We start from the raw sequence: 7761 nt of genomic DNA on the forward strand, positions 1-7761 counted from the left end.
GGTTAATGTCCAACCAAAGTATTGATCTACAGTTTCTCCTTCCTTCATCTAAAGTATCTCAAATTCTCTGCGAAGTGCTTGCAACTGAGCTCGTTTCACCCGTGTAGTTCCTTGATACTTCTGCTTCATTGACTCCCAAATGCTCTTAGATGTCTCCTTATTGAGGATGGTTTCAATGATGGTTCTGTCAATGGCTTGAAACAGGTAATTCTTCACTTTCAGATCCTTGAGTTTTGCCTCATCAATGGCTTTGCGCTCTGCTATTGTAGGTTGAGCACCATCTGCAACTGTGGGAATCCCAATTTCTATCAAGCTCCAGTATTCCTTCGATCTCAGAAAATTCTCCATCAACATTGACCAACGGTCATAAAAACCATCAAAGCGAGGTATGGAAGGTTGAACAAAGCTATTCTCTGTTGCCATAACAAAAGAACTTCTTTCAGAATATTGTCTTGACACTCAAACTCGTGTTTTACTCTTCTGCAATATCAATCTCACTAAGAAAGCTGCAGTTCCTTAGGCTCTGATACCAGTTTTGTTGGGTATAAGAGGCTTAGCACACAACTTTGTAGAATTGCAGAATAATTCTCATATTATTCAAATGCTAAACGATTGGCTTATAGCCATACAAAAGCAAGGGAAGAAAACTGAAAAACAAACTACCCATTTTCCACTCTAACAGATCGTGAATCATGGAGAAGAAATATTTAAACTAACAGTTACTTTCCTAATAAATAGGATTTATTTAAGGCAATAAAATAACTAAATCTGATGACTCAACAAATTCAACTTAAAATTTTAATATAAATTTTGAACTATTGAAATCAAGCAATTTAATGGTGAATGAATAACCATCAGTAAAATGCTACTTTGAATTTCAATATCTTTCATTGGATTACTTGAAATTAATGATTAAAAATTTATGTCAAAATTTCAATATCTTTCTTCTTATATCTTATATGATTGGCACCCGAAGCACCCAATAACAATACAGATTTTCCAGATAAAATACTCGCAAAACCCTAATTTTTCAAAACAAGTTAAAGTAGTAAGCATTATCTGTAGAGAAGAAGCAATAAATTGGGGCTCAACAGGACCAATGCTACCAGCGTCTGGAATAAAATGGGATCTTCGTAAAGTTGATCAATACCAAGGGAGTTTTGTAGCGCCTTAGACTCCGCAAAAATAATCATAGAAATAATCTTCTCTGCCAGTTAGTGTCTCAACGGGGAAGACAATTAAACAAGATCTCCAGATGCATTTTTGGCATTAAAAAAAAATTGGGGATAGAAAAGAAAATAAATACAACATTTCAAAAAATGTCAACAAAACAAGAACCAACCAAAATCATGCCGTTGGTTTCTTGCGTGCAAATCTCCGCAAAGATGCCGGTAGTTCAACTTCCTCGAATAATTTTTGCTTTTTTTTAGACAAGGATTGTTCTTCCTTTAATTGTTGATCCAAGAAAGGTCTCCTGGCATGTGCAATCAGTTCTTGTTTCTTCTTGGCTTTCTTACTCGGTTTATTCCTACCCTTTGTTTTATTCTTCCAAACGAACCCCTTAATGGCCTCAACAGCAGCTTCCATTTCAGCTTCTCTCCCCTGCTTAGTTGGTTTCTCTTTCTTCTTTGCTTCCCTCACCGTACCAATCTTAGATGGATTCAGCATGATTGTTTCAAGTAGGAGCTTGTCAAGAAGAGAGTGCACTTCCTTCTCTCTCCTCTGTTTAGATGTTTCAAATGGGTTTGCCACCCAGGAATCGAAGTTGGGTTCACTTGATCTGGGAACAAGAATACCAGACCAACCCATGGAGTGTCCGATGCCTAACACATCTTCATATGGGCGAAATGAAACTTTTCCTATTTGGTAGCCTTTCACCATAGAATTACCCATGTACCTGCTATAGTTATGAGATCCAGAAAAATCTCCCAGAATCTGTGCAAATGATCCAGTCCCGACAGCAAGCAAACCTTTCTGACTGAAGTCTAAAGTCTTTGCATGGCCAGTTAATGTCTGAAGAACCTCATATTTCCTCAAGTCCCAAATCTTAATTTTACATTCTTTGCCAGTTGTGGCCATGAGATGACCATTAGGATGAAATGCCAACGCTGAAACAGGCCCCTGATGATATAGCATCTTGATAAGCAGAGCAGAGGTGGTGGGTTTCCACATGGTTACCGTACCACCAGAATGACCCAAAGAAACAACCCCATTGAAGGGATTCACCCGCATTAGATCAGTACGACCTAGACCAGTCCAAAAATTACCCACAATCTCACCCATTGTAATATTTTGATATCAAAGCTGCCCAAGTTTGTTTATGGACGCCAAGAGAAACTGAAGTTTCAGAACTGCACCATGTTCTTGCAAGATTGAAAGAGCATAAATTATTAGTCTTGTTGGGTTGGACTACATCACCTTGGGCATTCTCAAATTTGAACGACCTACAGCTAAAAAGATCGAAATCCTACAAGTAAAGTGAACTCGCCTTTGAACAATGAAGTTCAGTGCCATCTCCGTTGTAAAAATAAGGGTACCTGTCAAAATTTAGAATTTTTAGCTGTCATTCAAACAAAGCTACAGAATTATCTGAGTCCATTACATCATTGTTCATATTGATATCTAACCATGAAAAATATAACTTTGAGACTGTCATCAAAAGATGGCAAAACATAAAAACAATAATAAAAATGAAAGCTCATTTAAAGAAGAGTAATGATACAGCCACAAACTCTTGTACAAACTTATTTTGTACAAACTGATGTGGCATGATAAGATTGGTTGCATTAAATATCACTTGGCCCACATGATTTGTTTTTATTAATTTATATTTTCATTCAACCAATAAATTAATGCCACGTCAGTTTGTACAAAATAAGTTTGTACAAGAGTTTGTGGCTGTATCATTACTCTTTAAAGAACTACAAAACTGCAAGGAATTACACTGTGTGTGTGTGTTGTCATCAGTAACAAAGAAATTTACTTACATGAATAAAACCAAATGTCCAAAACAGAGTATGTTGGGAATTTGAGAAAAAAAAAAAGAACTGGAGCACCTGAAATAGAGCTTCATAATGAGTTTGGGTTGAAAAATAAACTCCAAAAAAACCAAAAACAATGAAGGAATGGTAACCTAGGCCAACTCAAACAAGTTATGCCTTCACGGGGTTCAAATTTAAGCCATATAAAAGATTTGGGATGACCAGTTTCCTATTACAACCGACCATAACAAGAAAGGAATGCCAATAATTTTCCAATGTTGTACAGAAATATGCAGCATGCTGCAGAGGAATAAGGATTCCTTTAAACAAGTATTGATAATTGAAAGTCTCCAATTTTGTTGAAAAGGAGATTGTCACTGACTGGTTAAAATAAAGCTAAATCAGGAAAATAACTAATCAGTTCTGCACATGATTTGTTTTTCCCTTGAATGACCTCATGCAGAACGATCAATTAGATTGATCAAGTTCCAGCAATATCCAATATAGCCAGCAGTGAAAATTCAAGTAAGACTCAGACCAAAATAGACCTCTGGTCCCAGAGACAAAAAAATTCAATTAATTCAAAGTGTCTAATTCTTATGAAGGTACCAAAAGATATCAAGCATCAAATATAGTTAATAATGCATTCTCTATATGAACGAACACCAATACGTTTAGAGCATACGAATTTACTATTCATTGAAACATTAAAAAATAAAATAAAACAGGTATACTTTTTCTGGGCAGCAGCAAAAAACAGCTCATTGTGCAAGAAGACCACATCGCGTACTATTTCTCTAACCTGAACAAACCAACAAACAATCAGTATATCCATTTAATCTTCCCAGATAGAACCTGGAGGTACAAACAAAGAAAATTACTCCATTAGAGTACGCAAAGTAATACTGAGAAATCTAACAAACAGTAAGATAAATAAAATATCAAATTTGAGTCATTTGTCCCAGCATAACCTATTTTTTAAAATTCTAAATAACTTCTTGTTTGTCAACACATACTAGGTTTCCTAGATAAACACAAGTAACATTGCAATCAGTTTGTCAAGAGATATAAGAGGTCTCATCAAAAGAACAGCATACCTGTATTTCTTTAACTAAGTTCATATTGTTCATGTCCACAACAGCTATGTGCCCCTTGCGTCCAGCAACTGCCATATATCGACCACTTGACGGTAAAATCCAGAGTATATGGACCAAGTTCTGCACAGGTAGGACGAAAACAAAAGTTATCATTAGCAATATGACACTAGTCAGGCAATAGACAAAGAAGTAAGTTTTGTTTAAGATAGTTGCCCAACATAGCAGTATGAACATCAGTGAATGAACCATTGATCAAGCAATATCACCAAAAGACCAAATGTACTTTTAAGTCGTTCAGAGGAACCGCAGCAACAATTTTATAAGGTCGTGGGCAATGAAAATACATAGCATAACTATCTCAAATTGGAGAGACCAGAAAACCAAAGAAGAATCCAAAGATGAAGACATGGCCCAAAACAGAAAATTAAAAGGTTGTACCCAAGTGTTGTTGATCGTATTACAACCTAACAAAAAGTCCAAGATTCTACTTTACTAGACTACGGCCATAGTTGATATTGAGGTTGGGCAACTGTAGCTTTTAAGTTATAACATTACAATGTTTGTCAAATATTAACTATTGTGGATTGAAAGCTAAGTTGATTTAATCCACCACTTATATAGTGGAAAACCTATAATACCCTTATTTTTTTTCAAAATTATTATTTAAAAGTCATATTTTCTACACTATTAAACTACAGCATCTAAACAACAAATAGGGCCTATATTTTATTAAGAAAAGCATGCAATGGGAGCCAACTTTTAACTCTAAAGATAACTCTAGCAAATTTAATTAAACATTGAAGCAAAATTTCCCTTTTTATTTTCATAAAAATTCCTTCTTTTACCAATCCCTTCAAAGTTGAATAACAAAAGCCAAATTACGGATTTCACTCCTCAAACAGAAATTCTAGAGCAAGTGTATGGTTAAGAACTCTGATCCCATTCTACTCATTTTACAAAATAAAACTCTTTATTACTTTTCAATTCCTTATCCACCTTCCCTTTTCAGCCAAGATCTTTCCATAGATAACAACATATTTTCAGCAAACCTTAAAAGAGTTGCAATGATTTCAGTATTTTTCTTTCATAGTTTCTACAATTCTCCTAATTTTTTGCATTTTTAACTAATTTAAACAAAGATAATAGGTATGCAACTGCATAAGACATGCCACAATTTCACTACGGGAACAAGAAATTTGAATTTAAAATTGTCCTTAAACAGACAATGAGTCAAACAAAACCTTAACCAATGGAAATTGGTAGAAAAATAGTCAGAGAGCAGGCATCAACCTGGTAACATGATATCATATTAATTTCTGGAGCTTAGGATATCTACTTCACAAGCAATTGCTTCTACCAACCGCCCCCTTCAATATGTTATCTTTATCTAAGAAGCAAGCTCAATATGATTCTTTAACAAAAATGTATATCATAAACATACAATCCTGTAAAATTTTTCACCTTATCTTCTCAAAATAGAATTTGAGAAAATTTAATGACAGATGACAAGTTAAATAGGAAACTAAATTACCTTTTCAACTTTGGCAGCAGCTTTCGCAGATTTTCCATATAATTCTTCTCTGAGAGGAAGTTGACCCTTCAATTTTTGTCTTTTAAAATCTGCAGAAATGAAAAGCTTAGAACTGAATAAATATCATAAAAAATCAACTCTGACAAGAAATCTCAATCAACAATACCATACCTCCAAATTAGCACCCTCTCCTCTGAGATATTTCTTGACCTTTGTATCTAATTCATAGGAGATCTCCTGCAGATTAAACATATATCACGTCACTTCCTAATTTCGAAATAGAAACAATGCACATCCAATATAATAAAAATATATTGTCGAACATCAAATAATAATGAGTTTATTGAAAAGCATTAATGTGCTTTCTGGAAAAGCATTAATGTGCTTTCTGGAAAAGCATTTTGTTAACTATTTCCAAAAACAAATCCACTTCTCGAAATACTTAATTCGATTTTTAAATAAATCAATCAATCAATTAACCAACTGCTTATGTCATTCAGATTAAAGCTTCAAAGAGCGCCGAGAGAAGCAAACCTCGTGAGCGGAATGAGTTATTAAACCTTGTGAGCGGAATGACTTATTAGAAACACATCGTATTGCCTTTAATCGGAAAAAAAAAATTGCAGGAAGTTTCCAATTTCCAAAGTTAATTAACTTAATTAGTAATCTGACTATACGCAGATCTAAGTAAAAGAAACTGCCACGTAATTGCACACTGAGAGATATCATTGACATCTCATGTTTGGTTCCACCACTCTCCTCCTATGCGTAGAAAAAATGCACCCATTATCGCTTCTTTATTGAACATCTACTAACCAACCAAAAGCACAATTAACTAATAGGTTGAACCGGGCTTAGACTTCTGGGTTACACAACTAATTCCTTTTGCTTTGCATAAAGTCCCACGAGATACAAACTCTGCTAATAATAATTTGAGAACTAAAGAGTTGAATAGATTCCCATAATCCACAGTGCATCTCACCTAGTACATTCTCAGAGATGTTCGTATTATATTGCTGGAGAAAAATCAGTTTTTTTTATTAAAAAAAAATTTAGGATCGATCTCATACAATATATAAGAATTCGTAATCTAGAAATCGTACTTTGAAACTCGTAGAAGATGAACAATCTTTGCTTTTTCCGCTGAAGTGATTTAGACTCCCAGATCACGATCCGTCACCACCACTCCTGTTAGATCACGATCCGCCACCAAATAATCTTCCAGGCTATGACTCAAGTTTGATCTACACTTGACGTTTGGGCGCCTTTATCACCACTAAAGCAATTAGTAAGTTAGAGAGAAAATTTCTTTTTCTCTGATCTGTATATTGCGGCTCTTTCTTTTTCTTTAGAGAAAATAAGTCTTTTTATATCTCCCTTTAGTGAAAACCCTAGGCTCCAAATAATAAAAACCAAAAGTCATGTTGCTTTTTCTATAAGGGCCCACCTTGCAAAATAACATAAGGCCCCTTACACACAAGCATATTAAATGTAGCCTCCCACTAAATGATATATTTAGACTTTTGACCTAAATAGCTAGTTATCTTTCTTATTAATTCAGTAGTGGTGTAGTCAATTAAATGAGCTAACCCGATAATCATATGAGTAAATACAATATTAGCTACAATAATTAGGTCTGTAATTAAACTAGCCCAATTATTTAATTCCAAATCTACTCCACTAAAATATTGGAACTGACCTCCATAATTGTATGCTATCCAGGATAGTGTTCTCGAATAATAATTTGACCCATACCACATTGATTTCTTTACTGCACAATCCTTTGTACCACATTATTAATTAAATTGATATCTCAACTATCCAATCAATTTAATAACATCTTGTTCCTTGATACTTACTAGTTTTCTCTAATGATCATTTTCAACACACTAAATAAGTTGACACACTCTGGCTAGAGAATTCTATGATCAAGTACCGAAAACCCATCAAGAGATGTGTTGTACAAATTCTATATTGTTAATATATAATTCCAATACTTATAATTGCTCCCACCAAGATACCGGGTAATCTTGACCACAAGTGTGTGTCGTGCCCATTGATAAATCAAATGAAATAACAATTACAATCATGAAATCATAACTAACTCAAGATCAAGATTACAATAAAATCAATGCCTATGAGATTTAATAAG

At 34.4% G+C, this 7761-nt stretch overlaps 1 pseudogene; it reads right to left on the reverse strand.

Moving 5' to 3' along the window:
* Positions 1 to 1073: 1073 nt before the first annotated feature.
* LOC102628120 (probable U3 small nucleolar RNA-associated protein 7) lies at positions 1074 to 7314 on the reverse strand (annotated as a pseudogene).
* Between the last annotated feature and the right edge of the window lie 447 nt (positions 7315 to 7761).

Source organism: Citrus sinensis, chromosome 5 (genome assembly GCF_022201045.2).
Source record: "Citrus sinensis cultivar Valencia sweet orange chromosome 5, DVS_A1.0, whole genome shotgun sequence".
NCBI lineage: Eukaryota > Viridiplantae > Streptophyta > Magnoliopsida > Sapindales > Rutaceae > Citrus > Citrus sinensis.